The 17,888-nt window shown below is 40.1% G+C and overlaps 1 pseudogene; it reads left to right on the top strand.

Moving 5' to 3' along the window:
• The first annotated feature begins 6,706 nt into the window (after positions 1-6,706).
• The window catches only part of LOC100970718 (heterogeneous nuclear ribonucleoprotein A1-like), a 31,254-nt pseudogene continuing 20,072 nt past the window's right edge, over positions 6,707-17,888 (top strand).

Below are 17,888 nucleotides of genomic sequence, written 5' to 3'. Positions count from 1 at the left end.
ATGCATTTCTAGATCCCTTCTTTAAAAGAGGACTCTTCTCTAAGACAGGAATAGTCAGAGGTGATCAGCGATATATGCACATGGCCATTCATAGCATAATTTACAATACTGAAAAATTGAAAATGGCTTAAAAGTCCATGAGATAGGGAAACAAACAAATTATGGAACATCTGCACAATACAGAATTAAGCTGTCATGAAAAATTTTTATAGCAATTTAATGCCATAAAGTGATATTTACAGGAAGGGGAGGAAGCAGAATATAAAACTAAAGCTACACTAGGGTACAATTCTCATACACATACATGCAAAAAAGAAAATTTGAGGGAAATACATTAAAAAACTAACAGTTGTTACCTTTGAATGATTAATCCACGTATAAATTTCGCTTTTTTTTCTAAAATTTTCTACAAATAAAGAATATATCATCAGAAAACATTTTTAAACTTTCTAGTGGTAACTAGGCTCAGGCAAACAGAACACAAATTAAACCCCCGAATCCTACGATATCCTTCGAGGAGTCTCAGTCCTCAACCATCCCTTTCTCAGTTCATAATTATTATGGCAATTGCTAATATTTGTTGAGCAATAATATGAGCCAGGCATTATGCTAAGTACTTTACATTCAATATTGCATTTAATTCTTCTAGAAGTCCAATAAGGTAGGCACAAGAATTGCCCCTGCTTTACAATAAATGAGACAATGACTTTGAGACTGAAGCGATTCACTGAAGGCCATTCAGAGATTAAAGCACAATCAAACCAGGTTTGACTCTAGCAAATCAAGGCTGACTCCAGAACAAAAACTCACAATTTTATCTGTCTCTAGGCTCTCCTCCTTCAATTAAAAGAATTCTTAATATCCAAACTATTTAGTTTTCCATGTTCCGAGCTCTTTGAAAGGAAATGACTGTTTAGAGCTAAGAAATAGCTACAGTAAATAGTGAGAGAAAATGTGCTCTGTCACTTTAAAGAGCACAGTCACCAAGTCTGGCTTTGTAGGTGTAAGACCTGTGCAGTTGCCCAGGGCCCGTGCTTAAAAGGGCTCCATGCTTGATTTAATGCTTTGCTGTCACTGTCATATAATTCTTAATAATTTTTGAACAAGGAGTTCACATTTTCATTTTGCACAGAGCCCTGCAAATTATGACACCAATCCTGCCAGTCACACGTGAGTAACTAAGCCTCAAACCTCATTTAAAAAGACATAGTGTTTGGGGTTTGGAGTTGTGTTCTTTGCTTTTTATTACCTACCTGGGCCTGAAGCCTAGGGAGAAGGTATTTTCCCTTGCTTAAATGAATCTTCCGCTTGAAAACACACCATGGTATTAAAGGAAGCTGGGCACCTCCTCCTCAGCATCTCCAGTGACCTCCATTTTAAGCAGTGCTCTCTGAGCATACATCCTCTGTACTGTGGGATCTGGCCCATCAGGCCCTGGTGTGTTTGGCTGGGCCTAGATTAACAGCCAGAGTGTGGCTTGTCTTCAGGGTAAGAGGTGGTGCCTGATGCGATGAAGGCTTTGCATATTTAGAACACCAAGGATTCTCCAGACAAAAAATTTAAAGTTTCCTAGTGCGTACTGTTCTATAAGGTAATTGTCGGGGAGGACAGATAGAGTTGTGTAAGCTGTATGGCCCTACTCTTTTCAACAAGGTTGTGGCTCGGACAGCAGTTTGGTATAAGAAAAACACATTGCTGGTAAACTAACTTCAGCACATTGGGGAATATTTTGGACTGCCAAGCCTTGCTTCGGGGAAAACAACGAACTCTCACCCATTTTCCCTCTTAGAATTGCACAAGACTCTCTATGACTAACTCCTCTGTGTACTTTCACTTCAGAAATGGGGTCTAGGAGAGGATGAAGTTAGGGACTCAGGGAGTGAGTGCTTCTGGCAAACCCTGGCTTTCCTGAGCGTAAGGCACAGCCATTGTGCCTGTGAGAAGCCCAGGGTCTGGCAGAAGACCAAGCAGAAGCCATGTGGGAGAGCACAGATGCTGCTGGGGAAACAAGAAGCTGCATAAGAGACTGCGAAACAACCAGGATTTAGTTGTTTCATCAGTCCCTCTGGCCAAACGAAAAAGGACTCTTTGGCTACCTTGTTCCATAACAAACACATGGATTTCCTCAAACGTGTGGCCTACTGAAATCTTACAAAGTAACTGTAGAGGACTCTGTTGATTGTCTACCCATCACCCATTCTCACCTCTTTCTTCCTACAAGGACCCTGCTTTTGTTCAGATAGATTCCCTCTTCAGAATAACCAGTCACTCAGAATTGGCTTTGATTAGACTAAGCTCATCAAAGTAATCCCATGGTCCACGCTAGTCACTCACTGAGGATGTCATGCACTCCAATTCTGGAGAAAGAAAAATCTTGCTGGAAGTTTCCAGGAAAGTCCTACCTTGCTTTTAAGAGATAACAATGGGGAAATCAGACTGTCAACCTGGTAGGGGTGAACTAGGAGGCATGCTGCCTCAATTGCTACCAACCACCAGCCAGAAGCCAAAGTCAGCTCCCAGAAGGGCACAGAACAGAAAGAACTGCAGAAAAACAGAGTCAAAACCTAGATGGAACCAAGCCTGAAGCCCACCCCGTCTTGGTTTCTCATTACACAAGCCAATGCAACTCTTTATTATTTAAGCTTGCTTGGGGTGGCCTTTCTATTACCTGCCAGTGAAAGCACAAAATGATCCTTCACAGTAGAGTCAACCTGGGATTCTGAAGAATCAGGCTCTAAGCACCAGCCAATTTGCTGTATAAACTACTTTGTGCAAGTACCAATTTACCCAAACCTCAGTTTTCTCATCTAGTAGAACTGGCCATTGTAATACCTCTATTGTTTACTTTGGCAGAATATCACAAGAGGTGAAAAAATAAAAGATACGAAAGGCTTTGGAAACAAGTAATTGTTATACACATATGAGATACTGTTACTATTAAATAAATTTAAAATCGTCCAAGAAATCTTGTTTTCCTGGATACATACATAAATAACACTGTCTTACTTTGAGTTTCCATATTTTCATTCTCCTTTCCCTTCTCCAACCACACTTAGCACCTCACAGATGTGTAGGAGGCCGTGACAGATCTTTCTAAAATCATTTTTTTCTCTATTCAGCAGATTCCCAAAATACCAAGCAAAAAGATTCAGTAAATTTTGTAAAGCATCTCCTTGAAGCCCCTCCCATTATGTGCTCAGCACAGGAATATGAGATGTGGTACTGAAAAGGCTTTTTGAGGCCAGAAAGAAATTTGTCTTATCCTGGAACAGGCAGAACGTGGGGGTACATTTATCCTCCTAACAGGTAAATGAAATTGTCAAAGGCCTGTAATGGATTGGCAAAATTTTAAATGGAAACTGTGTGTGTTTTCAGAAATGCACTAACTTGTGATCATTCATTGCAGAGGGAAATTAAATTCAAGTGAGGAAAAGGAAAATCCAGCCTATGAAAAACACACAAATGCAAAGCAAGGAGCATTGAGAATCTGGGAGACCAACTGGTCAATTAAGTACCATGTAAAGATTTCCAATTTTTTTGTAGTAAATTATTTATTTAGCTCTTCCATACCATCAATATATTTTACAAGTTTAATACCCAAATTATAGCTGGCCCACCCATTTATGGCCCCATAAATGAGTCCTGACTTACCAATGTGAATTCTTGTTCCTAGCAGTGTCAGATTTAGATTGGATTTGGATCTATTGCTTTTATCCTTATCAGACATTTCGAGGCTGATATTTTATTGCTATATTTAAAATGGAAAGTGCTTTAAAATAGACTTGGGAGGGAGCACAACTGATTCCTGCCCCGATATGTCATTTCCTGACTTAACATCCCACTATAACCTAGGTTAAAGGGTTGGAAGTCCACACAGAATCCTTCTCCATCGAAAACTTCCCCCCACACAGAGAATTTTCTTGGAGGAAAGTGAGTGATTATAAAAAGAATGACTTTAATCTTAAGTAAGAGTAGCTGGGGCTTTCAGTAGTAAAACTGACAGGCAATTTCCATGCCTATATACTTTGTAAGTCAAATGAATAATAAAGAATATAAATGAAACACATCTCCCCATTTCTTAAGTTTTGAAGTGTATATGGAGCTAAATTGTCAAGCCTTGTTTCTCAAGGTTTGGATTTTGTAAAATACGTAGAACAAACCAATAAATTAACGGCAGAAGAGAAGACTAACAAGTCAAACCTGGGAAACAGCTTCCACTTATGTTATAAAAAGTATTATAGCCCTAAGATTGGTAAATCCCACAGAGTTATAAATACAAAAACAAATGTAAGATATGATCTATGACACCTAAAATTATAACAATATCTGATTGCGGCTTTCAGGCCTTGAAAAAAAAAGTCACCAAAATAATTTTTTTAACCTTTTTACATTAGCTTTTTGTTTACATTTACATTATAACTTGTTTTTAATTTTTATAAAAGATTGTTTAATGGACTATAAAATAACAAACCTTAACTTGCAGTTCATAGGAACCAGCCAAGCTCCATGGAAGAGGGAACAGAAAAGCTCAGCCTTCACACTCGCCCTGGGAACAGAAGCCAAGGGCAGGCCGCTCCTTGGAGCTCACTGTTCTCATATGAAAAACGGGCTTATCTCCCGGAAATATACCAGGGGCGGAGTGCTTTGGAGAAGCATGGTATTTGGTTTATCAGTCTGTTTTCACGCTCCTGATAAAGACATACCTGAGACTGGGCAATTTACAAAAGAAAGAGGTTTAATTGGACTTACAGTTCTGTGTGGCTGGGGAAGCCTCATGATCATGGTGGAAGGCACGGACTGCAGGAGGCAAAGAAACAAAACTTGCGCAGGGGAACTCTTCTTTTTAAAATTGTCAGATCTCGTGAGACTTATTCACTATCGCGAGAATAGCACAGGAAAGACTTGCCCCCATGATTCAATTACCTTCCACTGGGTCCCATTCACAATATGTGGGAATTCAAGGTAAGATTTGGGTGGAGACACAGCCAAACCGTATTATTTGGTTTTAAGAGAAATTATTAAGAAAAAAGAAAGAAATACCTTATCAAGGTACTCAGAGTTGTTTTTTTAAATGTAACCAGATAAGCTTTACAATTCCAGCCCCCAACCTGCACCACACCTGCACACCTTCCCCTAGGCCAGCTATAGAATTTGTGGGGCCCAGTGCAAAGTGAAAATGTGGGACCCCTTGTTCAAAAAGCAGGGGGAAATACCGCTAAAGATACTAAATTATAAAGGTTTTTCCTTTCTTCCCTAGTTGTCATGATGTGTTCTTATTTGCTATGTGATGTTGTACTAAATAAAGAAAAATTTTAAGTTAAAATTATTAGCATGAATTTTACCATTCTTTTTTTTTTTTTTTTTTTTCTTTTGAGATGGAGTCTCACTCTTGTCACCCAGGCCGGAGTGCAGTGGCCGATCTCAGCTCACTGCAACCTCCACCTCCTGGGTTGAAGCAATTCTCCTGACTCAGCCTCCTGAGTAGCTGGAATTACGGGCGCCCACCACCAAGCCCAGCTAATTTTTGTACTTTTAGTAGAAATGGGGTTTCGCCATGTTTGCCAGGCTGGTCTCGAACTCGTGACCTCAGGTGATCTGCCCACCTTGGCCTCTCAAAGTGCTGGGATTACAGGCGTGAGCCACCGCGCCCAGCCACCATTCATTTTTATATTGTGCAACATCAGTTATAAATGCAAATACAGGAACATTTAACTTGTATGTAGAATCACCAAAATTGCACAATTCACATTTTGTACCTCATACATGCATATGTATTTTGTTCTCACCAGAACAGTAAATATTCTGCACAAAACGAGCTCGGCTAGTCTTCTTTCACTGCTTGATAAGTGCATATGCTATCAACCCTCTCTACCTTCGGCTTACTGATAAGCAAGGGGGATCTGAAAGGAAAGGAAACTATGATTTGCCCTATCTTTCCCTTTCCTTTTATGTCATCTTTTTCAGTGTAAGTGGTGACTATTACAGGGAAGAAACATGAATAAGAAAGGATGTGATAGGGTTCCTTGGTCATTTGTGTTTCTTTCTTTCTTTCTTTTTTTTGAGACAGTCTCACTCTATTGCCCAGGCTGGAGTGCGATGGCACGATCTTGGCTCACTGCAACCTCTGCCTCCCAGGTACAAGTGATTCTCCTGCCTCAGCCTCCCGAGTAGCTGGGACTGCAGGCACGCACCATTACGCCCAGCTAATTTTTGTATTTTTAGTAGAGACGGGGTTTTGTCATGTTGGCCAGTCTGGTCTCGAACTCCTGACCTCAGGTGATCTGCCTGCCTCTGCCTCCCAAAGTGCTGGGATTACAGGCGTGAGCCACTGCGCCCAGTTCATCTCTGTTTCTTAGAATTCCACTACTTCTTCCTGCATTTGAAGCAAATTCTGGAAAGCACGTCTTCTAATGGAAAGCATGGCCTCTTGGGGCTTTCTGCTGCCCTGCTTACTCAGTTGTAGGCATCACACGCTTCCCTTTTTTTACACTTAGTCTTTTTGAGTCTTGTTGAATTCTCATGCATTGTGGGATCGCTGAAATTTTGTGCTTATTAAGCATCATGGGTTCTTTATGCAAATGAGGTGATAAGGAACAGGAAACATGAATATTGCATATGTCTTCTCTGCTCATGTATGTGTTCTGTGTCCCATCAGACTTTATGTACAGAACACAAGTTCAAAAATAAGATTAGTAAGAATTTCAAGATGATGACAGCAGAGCCTTACACTGAGTGTGGGCCTTCTGAGCACCAGACTGTGCCACTGCCCAAGTTGCGCACCCATGAAACTCTGCCTTCCACTAAACCCCTACCTGGAGGGATGCCCAGTGAGGGAGTTGGTCACAAACCTCCAATAAGCTCTTCTGTATTCAGATACTTATGACCTGCACTGCCCTGGCCTTGCTTAGGGAAGTCCCTCTAGAGAGCCATTTCCCTCCTCCTCCCTTTTTCTTTCTTCCATTTCCTCCTCTTCATTTCTTCTCCCTCCTCCTCTTCCTCACCCTCTTGCCCAACACATAGTAATCCCAGCCTGCCCCAGTTACTTCTAGATTTTGAGGAAATGCAAAATAACTCCTCCAATTCAAGAGCAGAAAAACAGACTACATCCCCATTTGCTTAGATCTTCCCCTTTTTCTCTTAAAACAGTATTTATGCTCTATACAATGGAGCAAATTTCAGTAAACGCTCACTCTTGCCCAATTTTAAAAGCTAGATGGCAAAGAATAGAGTTTTTATTTATTGTATTATCTGGACATTACTTTAGTGGGGGAGGCAAGTTACTTTTTAAAAAATCATGGGTTGGAAATTTTTAAATTTTTATGCATAATGCTACTTTATGTGAGTAAAGAAAGAACCCACCTAAAATAAATCACAAGTTTTGGATAAAACCCATGCATTTCTATATGCAGTGCAACTTAACTCTAGAGGGGAAAAAATGACTAGGCTCTAGAATAATAAGGAAACGGAGGTGAGATGATTAAGATTGCTTAAATGGATTCTGAAACAGACAGATATTTGGAAACTTTTTTCACTCCCTGAAAAATGATGTCTGTAGGGAGAAAGATTTTTCCATTTTTTGTTATTTTCCCCATTTTCTCTTTCTCTTCCCAGCTAGCATTTCTAGAGTTCCCAGGTTTGTAGAATACTTAATGAAGAAACAAGCCTCTCAGATCTCAGGTTCCTAAACAGAGAGCGAGAGAGAGAGAGAAAGAAGCCTGCAGAGCTGCTCAATCCACAATTTTTTTTCTCATTTTGCACGTGTCTAGAAATATTAATATTTTCACTTCAACTGTAAGATTGGTAACTGTCCAAATTAGGAAAGGGAACAGGTAGATGATGTCCTCCATTGCTTTTTGAAGCCTCAGAATGGCATCCTAACAGTGTGCGCTAACCAAACCACTTCCCTGTGAGATTTAAGATTAAGCATCACGTGTCCAGGTTCCCGCAGATTTAAGCACCAATCGTCCAGTGAGTGAATAAAAGACTCCACATCCTTTTCCAAGAGTCCAGCTTTCTTCAGCATTTAACAAGTTCAATATGTTGGATAGAGCACAAGGGCGTCCTTCTACAGAGGTTAGGAAACTCGCAGGCCATACTTTACTACATTGATAACTCAGTGGCAGCCAAGAGCACATTCCTCACTTTGTTCATAATCCCCATTAATTAGCCCTTGAATGTGGCCAAATTCCAACTAAAATCATTTTATTCAGCCCTACTTATGCCTTTCCTGGAACTCTAAATGGACATCATTCTTCCCTCCTGTGCTGGGGTGCCAGGCAGCCTTCCTGGAGCTGGTCGACAGCCTGTTGTGGTCTGAAGGTGGTTGTACCTCATGGGTACAGGAAGCAGGAGGTCCCAACAGGTAGATACTTGATAATCACAGGGCCGCTGGTGCATGCTCTCTTCCTTCACATCCTTTAGGAGTTGAGTACCTTGGAGTAAAAGCAGCTTCTCAAAATATAGCACATGTCCAGAACAGACAAATCCACAGAGACAGAAAGTAAATTCATGGTTGCCAGGAAATGAGGGAAGGGGTAAGTGGGGGTAACTACTCAGTGGGTTATGGGGTGTTCTTTTGGGGTGATAACAATGTTTTGAAACTAAAGGGTGGTGGTCACTGCACTACATTGTGAATGCACTGAATTCCACTGAATTGTACACTTTAAAATGGTTGTTGTGTTATGTGAATTTCACCTCAATTTTTTACAAAAAGTGAAACACTACTCTCACAGATTTCATTCACCCTTAAGTCAATTCTTTGATGAGACAGAGTTTCAAGGATACATTTTGAGAGAAAATTCATACCACCAAATTAGTCTATAAGAAGAGAATTTAACAATTAGCCAATGAGTCTGTTTAATATTCAAGGTGAAAGAGTGGCCTTTCTTAATTACCTGAATAAACTACTTCTCATCTTCCCTAAGTGAAGACTGCCAGTCTGTCTCTCTTTAGATGAGGCTATATTCTCACACAGTGAGAGCCACGCACATTATGATGGAGATCTCAGAAGTATTAGCATCATGGTGTGCAGTGAGCCTCCTTGCTCACTGCTGCTGTGTGAATGGCTTTTGCTGTTGAGGGGATACCTCTGTTGGCTGGAATGACAGGTGTCCAGTATGATGCACACTGCTGCAGCCCCCCAGTGACTGACCCATTTGCTTTGTCCAACTCGAAAGGATCATGCAACAGACATGAGTGATCCCCTCCATCCCTTCAGTGTGAGGTAGGCTCACTAGACCCACAGTGTTCCACTTTTAATGCAGGTGCTGCATGAAGCAGTAATTAAAGAAACATAGAAGTCACATATGCCAGACCATTACACAATCTAGCCTTGACGGGGGCTTAAATATACCTATTTAGGAATGTTCCACCCTGTCAAATGCATGCAACACAGAACTGCTAAGGTATGAGCTAATTGATTTGACCAATGTTTCTAGTATTTTCCAAAATTCTATTTAAAAAGAAACCAAAGCATGTCTATGTTTTAAAAGTGTATATTTAGTTTGAATATTTTATCACAGCAATTGTGACAAATGAACAACCTCACCTGACTCAGTGCCCCAATTGCATGAGATTCTGAGTCTCCATAAACCTTTATTTACTAACTCATGACTGCCCAGTTGCTAAATTCATTCTAAGTTTTAGCTTTACCCAGTATATAATTAGTGCTGAATTTTTTATTTGTTTTCCAGAAAAAGATATAGCATACAATAAAATTTAGAAAACCTGCTAGCACTCTTTGTAATATCATAGAGGCAAAGAATCAAAGAGACTATAGAGAGTTTATATTCCAAATGCCTCATTTTAGAAGTGAAGTCCAGAGAGGTTGAGTTTCCAGATTTCCACAGTGGGTTAGTTATGGTGTCAGAGTAGAATCCAGCTCTCTGATGCCACTGGATCAAAGCCACTGGATCATCGGTTGGGATCCACCACTTTGACCCTTTTCACTTAAGAAGCTCCAAAGCCAAAGAAGGATGCAATTTCCATGACATATAAATGACATATACCATGATATCACTTTTTAAAATTATTTTTTCATACAGAGTATAATGAAAAAACAAAACAAAACAGTACCTTGGAAATCTGCATCACGTCTCACACATGCCTCTGCCCTGGCAATAGGCAAACCCAGCAGGCCAGCCCTCGCTGAAACTTTAAAACAAACCAGGCCAATTCTGAGGTCTAGACAGGCCCCAGACAGGGTTTCCCGAAGCTTTGAAATGTGACTTTAGAACTGGGTCATTTAGAGGCAATTTAACTCAGAAACCAAACTGACATTCAGAACACTTATTTTGAAAATATTTTTAAAGCATCTACTCACCCCTTTAAAATACGATTTTGTGTTTTACTTGAGGCAGACCAACTGGAACTGCACTGATTATGGTTCCGATTCACTAACTCTTCATAAGTTCTACACCCAGAAATTCACAGCCTCCTTCCTAGGTGCTCCTACCCAGCATCCAGGAGAAACTTGCTTTGTTAAAAAAATTCCAAAAATTATGTTTAATTTTTACATTGCTTTTGCAGCAATAGAGTGTTATACTTTTAGGCAACGTTTACATGTTCCAGAGGTCTGGAAACAAACAAACAAAAAAACCTGACTATATCTTTTGTTCAAGGTAGCGGAATTATTCATCTATCCCAAAGCATCATTGGTGCAGAACTTGTCTTGCAATTAGTAGGTACTTAAAATGTTCCTTTTTAGTGAAAAATGAGTGCTCCCCAGATACCTCTGTTCACAGGTACATAGACTGGGACATAATCTTTTCTATAAAGCAACCAGGACACAATTAAAAAGATGCCAGAAATCTTATCACATTCTAAGTGCTGCATATTAAGTGGAATTCCCGGTGTGTAAAGCAACTGTCTGTTTCAGATTCATTTTCCTTTGTGGATCCTGCTCTATATCAGGACAATTTTTCCTTTCTAATGAATGACAGTGTTGGATTTGAACGTTTGGCAAAAGGTATCTGAGACTCAGAACATGCTCCTTATGTCACAATGAAGGCAAATATACGGTTCTTAAAGTATAGATCTCAAGAAAGCACAATTACTCTCTCAACAAAGTGTGATTATGAGACCTATAGTTGACTACCTTAAAATATAACTCTAGGAAATAGCATCAGGCTTCAACAGGCTCCGCAACCTCTGGGTTTCTTCTTTTAATCCTTATTAGTCATTTTAATTTCAGCTTTTTACAAGTCTTCGTCCAGTTGCCCTTCGGGAACAATAAAGTGGCAATTAGGTATGACAAAGGCATGGAATAGACACAATTACTTATTGCCATAGTAAAAGAAAAAAGATGGGTCTATGAACCTATCAAGTCAATCTGCAAAATGGAATGGGTTGCTGGACCGTATGAAAATGTATCCAAATATTTGCAGAATATATTTTTGGCTACCTCCCTATAGAGATTTTAAACCGTTTTCTTTTATCAGAGAATTTACTACCATTACATTTTATATTAATTTAATGACTTTGATCAGGCAATCATCATTTATTTGCCTAAATTACCAGTCCCTTAGTACTTCATCAGCAAATGGAAATATTTCATAGAACATGAGGCAAAGCCTCTAATTACTATTAGAGTATAATTTAAAGTAACTTCAACAGGTATTGTAATTTTGACCAATTGAGTTACTAATTTGGAGAATGAATTATCTCTTGGACTCTTTTAATTTCCTGTCTTGTTTAATTGGCAGTGACTGTCCAATTACACATCTGGCATACTGGTAATATTTGCACCTTCAAATCTTCAGCCAATCATCCAACTAAACCTTGTTGTCAGGTAATAGTTACATGGGTTTGAAGACTTTGATACATTTATTATCAAATTATTTTTACAATTTGTACCAAATTAGTCATAGATTTTTCTCTTCATGTATCCTTTCTTCATCATTCATCTTAAAATTAGAATTTTTAAAGCAATCTTATTCACATAATTTATCTAGTTTTCCTCCTTTCCCCTGGCTCTAATCAAAAGACTGTCAATCTCAAAAAAAAAAAAAAAAAAAAAAAAATCAAAGGGATGGCAAAAACTGAAAAATTAAATAATATCATCCAATGCTGCAAGATGAAACTAGTACAATTATGTACTATTAGTTGCAATGTAAATTATGCAAACTTTTGGAAAGCAACAGAGTTATATGAGTAATAAAATGTCCATGCACTTTGATTTAGTAATGCCACTTCTAGAGTTTTGTCCAGAGGAAATAATTACATAGAAGAAATAATTCTATATTCCAAAAATGTTCTTTCCAATCCTGACTTTTAACAGTAGCAAACAACAACAACACAAACAAAAACTGAAACCAGAAAAGTCTAACTGCAGAGAAATATTTAAATCAGCTATGTCAGTAAAACAAAATGTCGTGTAACTGTTCAATGTGAAAATTATTGACAATGCAGAAGTATGGAAAAAGTCAGTCTATGACAGTAAATGGAATAAGCAAACTACATGGACAATGAGACAATTGCAACAATTTAAAGATGAGTGCCCATGTTCCTTAATAAAAGGAAGTCCAGGAAGTGCTATGATCTCTTACAGCAAAACTGAAATGCTTTGGGGGGCTTTAGAAGGAGCTGTTACATCCATCTGGGAGACTATGGGAGTGGTGTGTGAAATAGGAAATTGAGGGTTCCAGAAAGTAGAGAAGGGCTTACTGTGGAGGGAAAGGTTCCACACCAAGGGAAGATGTGCCATATTCAAGGACCACCGAGGGTTTGATTTGGCTGGATTGTAGGGTATACACACAGGAAAGGTGACAGGCAGAGGCCGGCATCTTACTGTTGAGGGCAAAAGGTTTTAATTGTTTTTTTCTGGAAGCAATGAGAGAAGCTGTTTTAGAGTACAGAGAGGCCACATGCTCCAAGCCGAATAAGAACAGGAGGAGCTAAGCTTGAATCCTGTGGCTGTCACGTGGTAACTTTTTGACCTTCGACAAGTCACATAAGCACTGAGTCCTTGTTTCCTCATCTATACAATGGTATTAATACCTACTTCCTAGGTGACTGTGAGAATTAAAGATAGTGTATATAAAGTACTTGGCACCTAACAGATATCACATAAGCTGTACTTTTTATTGTTATTAATAAGAGTAATCTGATGTCAGGGAGTAGGGCGGATGAGGGTAAGGAGAAGATGAAGGTGGCATGAGAACCATTGCGGGCACTTACTCTCCTTGACCACACAAAAAGAAATGAAGTCTGAAGAAAGGGGAGGCCGGCAAATGGAAACAACATAGAATCAAGAATCACCGTGGAGGAAGAATCCACAGGGCTGGGCCAGGGTGGACCCTGGTTTGCTGAGGTATGAGGCTTATATAGTTAGGGGGCCCTCTTTAAAAACAAATAATTTTTTTTGAGACAGGATCTTGTTCTGTCGCCCAGGCTGGAGTGCCGTGATATGATCATGGATCACTGCAACCTCTGCCTCTTGGCCTCAAACGATCCTCCCACCTCAGCCTCCTGAGTAGCTGGGACTACAGATGCACACCACCACACCTGGCTAATTTTTAAAAGTATTTTAGCAGAAACAAGGTCTCACTATGTTATCCAAACTGGTCCCCAACTCCTGGCCTCAAGCGATCCTCCTGCCTCAGCCTCCCAAAGTGCTGGGATTACAGGCATGATCCACCACATGATCCTAGGATTGTTTTCAAATTGAAGAACTCTTCTATTAAGTTTCTTTTCTATGCAACTTGTTTTAGACATGCTCACTAATTACGGTCCTTCTACAGGTTTGTGCCCTGCAAACAGAGGATGATAAATTCTGTTTTGTATTATTCTCCTTTTAAAAAGTATAGTACATTCACAATTATATAAATTGCATTTTAGGGTGTATTTCTGATAGGACAGAACTGGTATGTTGACCAAGTGTCAATGAAAAGTGAATCCTCTGCTTCCAATTTCACATGCCTGAAAACGGGAAAACTTTCCACAGACTGCTCCACACATGCACGTCTTGTTCCCCCTTCACACCTGCACAGCACGATACACTTCTAGCCTTGTTTCTTTGTGGCATGATGCCACGTAAGTCAGCACAGTGGGTGGTAGGAGTATACTGGAAGCCATCCCTTATACTGGGACAACTAACATTAATCAAATATAAACAGAAGGGTCTTCAAAACACATAAATATGGCCCATTAAACCCAAAAAAACACATCCTCAAACTCAATTCAACATCCCCTTAGCCTAATCTCCAAACTGGCATTTGACAAGAAGGGAAGTGTGGCAGAGGAAAAGTTGGACTCAAAAGAGACATCAGCTAAAGTATATTTTCCAAATTTTACAAAACCTATGGCATTGTGAACACACCCACGGCCTCCCCTGCCCGACCCCCCCACCCCACCCTACTGCCAGAACCCCAGAAAAGGCCGATGCACTAGAGGGGCTCCACAGTTTAAGCTTCATCTGCTTCTTGGTAATTCTGTCTCTTAGCAACAATTGGCTGTGGTACGTGGACAGAGAAACAGGAAGTCAGGTTTTGAACCCGAGTATGGGGGGAAATGATGGTGCCATTAGGCAAAAAAGAAGATCAAGACGAAAAGGAACAGGGTTAGTTTAGTCTTGTTATAGAATGTTAGGGAAGACTATAAGAGTAAGCCTATCTTAAATATGGTGAGTTGAATATACCTGTAGGACCTCCAACAGAGATGTCAAACAGGCAAAATCACTTAAAGGAGTCTGTGATTCTCTGATTAACCGAAACTATTCCTCTAAGTTCTCAGTCTGCATCTGCAATGCCTGTTTTTTGACCATTTCTCTATTTCCTGACTTCGCCATTCTGTTTTACTGACATAAAATGTACTTGTACTGATCGTTTTTGAACAATAACCCAAAAACCCTGTAGTGTGAGATTACTGTGGTCGGAGTGCGGGTAAGAATGTGACATAAAGCTTACAGTAAAATTGCAAAGTCCTGCTTTCTATTCTCTGTCTTAAATAATTCACAGTGCCTTCAGTGTTTTAAAAGGGTCCTATGACACAGAACCAGCAGGAATCTCCATTTACTGTTCTCTTTCTGCCAATTCTCCTAGCTTGGAATAAAAATAAAAGAGATGATAGATAGTTCACTTATTATCCTGGTGTTCATTTAGACTATTTTGTCTGCGGTGCAAACAGAGTAATCAGAGGATGAATCAACAATGAGAATCATTGTGGCTACTGTACGCGACTGTAAATTCATACTCATTGAGGCTGACGTTGCTTGACAGACTGTTTTTCATGTATATTACCTTTGCTATCTATTTGTGTCCTCCTCAATTGATAGTTAATGCATCTTCTGTTACTGTTCCATGTAGCAATTGTGGTTATCTGGTAACAATACAATGATGTAAGAAATTAAATATTAATAGGCAATTTATAAAAGGGCTGAAATTTTGCATTCCAATAGATAAAATTGAAAAATGGAACATTTAAAAGGCTATAAGAATTAGAAGGCTGTTTCTCACTGAATGTATAAATCAGAATCTCTCTGGATCATTTTAGTGTTGTCCAAGGATTAAGAGAAGTTAAAACCAAAATGTCTCCAACTAAAACTGGATAACATCCAGTCATGAAAAGAAAAACATAAGACAATCTTTGTTTTGCCCTTTTGGGAAAAAGACTCAAATGACTGAACTGATTTCAACTAACAAGACAGAATCAATTTTGGTGAAAAAAAGAAAAAGATCTGCACCAACTCTAAACCAATCACTTACAGCACTTGATAATGCTTATTTTTAAATCTTTTCTCTTCCCTTTCAAGTTTTATTTCTGAGGGAGGCATGGATCTCATGCTAGTTCTCGAATTCATCTGGGTCACATCGGCAGTTTTATAACAGCAGGGAGAAATCTATTGCCACAAAATTCTAACCTAACTAGATTTAAGGTCCTAATCTCGTCCGCAAAGCCTGCTGTCATAAAGTTGACTTTCATTCAGCCAGAGCACTGATTGGACCTCCTGTGTGCCAGCCACTGGCTGGGCAAGCTGATGAGGGCCCAACCTAAGGTGGTAGTGAAAAGGGGATGGATGGTAAATGTTCCAGTTACTTTTGCTATGTTACATTTTCCCCAGAACTTAGTAGCTTAAAACAATTAACCATCATTTTATCATATCTCATTATCTCTGTGGTCAGAAACTTGGGGACCATTCAGTTAGGTGGTTTTCTAGGCAGGGTCTATCATAGTAGTAGTCAAATGATGGTTGAAGCCAGGTAGTCAGCAGAGGGGCAGAGTAGCCGGGACCTAGCCAACCATCTCTCTCTCTTCGTGTAGTCCCGGGGCCTGTCTATGTGGTTTCACCACATGTGCTGGTTTGGGCTTCTCTACAACATGGAAGCCTCGTGGCTCCAAGGCACAAGCGTTCCAAGGAGCAAGGTGGAGGCTAAGTCGCCTCTTGGAAGTTACATGGTTTCACTTTTGCCAAATTCTATTAGTCAAAACAGTCATAGAAGTCTAGTTTCCAGGGGTAGAAATACAGACCCACCTATCAATAGGAGAAGTGTCAAAGAATTTGTGGATATATTTTAAAACCAGCGCAGTAAGGAATTAGAATTGACAGGGCTTAGTGATTGATTGGATTTGGGGAGTAAAGGACACAGAGTGGAAGATGACTCAAAAATTGGTGACCTGGGCCAGTGGACGTGTAATTAACCAAGGTATGGAACTCAGGAGGAGGAACAGGTTTGATGAGAACAAGGTAGGTTCAGGACATGTCTAAGCAAAGACGACCAGCAAGGCAGTTAGAAAGTTATGTCTGGACCCAGGGAGAAAGTTGGGGGACTGAAAGGCTGTGTAAAGAAGCTTAGCCTTGACTATCCCAGGGAGAGTGTGTAGATCAAGAATAGAAGTCTGTGGACCGAGGGAATTAAATTTTGAGATTATTTGAGTATCTGCAACCACTCCATAGATTATATCTACCCCAAGCAGATATAAATGTGACTGACTCCACAGGGCATGTCCTTAGTGGTGAGTGGATACTGAGTGGGGCTGGCAGCTGGGGGGCCATTGTGAGGGTGGTAGAAAAAGACCGGACCAGGGTTGTGGGATCCCAAGGTCATGGTCATGTTCTTTCCCTACCGCACCTCCTCCCTGCTGTGTGCTTCCTTGTCATAGATGGACTCCATTCATTTCCCACTTACCAGCTGCCCCCCTCTCCAACCCTTGGTTCCCTTTAATTTTGTGCGTTTTCTCCAGCTCGGGCGTAAGCCACTGTCCTTCCTCTACCCCCGTTTCTTTCCCTTTCTCTTCCCTTCTGAATTCCAGGGCTTCCCCCACCCGTGATTATCTCCCTTCTCCTGTGCTAAGGTCTGGACTGAGATTGATTCTCGGCTCTGCCCATCTGACAGACGGAGACAGACCACTTGTCCATACAGTATGGCATTCCTAAGCCATTCCTACTGACTTGCACTATCTTTTTACATTCAAATATCCACTTCTCCCTACTAAAAAAGCAAAAAAAAAAAAAAAAAGCTCTGCTAGATTCCTTTTGACTTTTATTATTCTATTCTCAAATATTTGGGACCTAATCACTTAGACTTCAATTGAATTTGACTTTTCCAGATTTTCATCAAATCACTTGATATTTTCTATCTAATACTGAACCCTGTATTTTTAAAAGCCACATCACCTGGCTCCTGGATCTTAGTGACATTCTAAAGATTCACTTGAAAACAGAGTTTTTTCAGCACAAATGTGAACTCATTTGGTTCTGTTAGTCACCCTACAAAGGAGACAGGTAAAATGGGTATTATCATTATTCCCATTTCTACTGATGAAGAAATGGAGGCTATGACAATTCAAGTCACCTGTCCCAAAACATACTGCTGGTAAAGGAAGTAGCCCAAATTTATACCCAGGTCTCCTGTAACACCATGACACACCACACTGCTTCTCAAAGGCCTATT

The sequence above is a fragment of the Pan paniscus genome, chromosome 6, assembly GCF_029289425.2.
Source record: "Pan paniscus chromosome 6, NHGRI_mPanPan1-v2.0_pri, whole genome shotgun sequence".
In the NCBI taxonomy this organism is placed as follows: Eukaryota; Metazoa; Chordata; class Mammalia; order Primates; family Hominidae; genus Pan; species Pan paniscus.
This window is presented reverse-complemented; position numbering and strand designations above follow the sequence as displayed.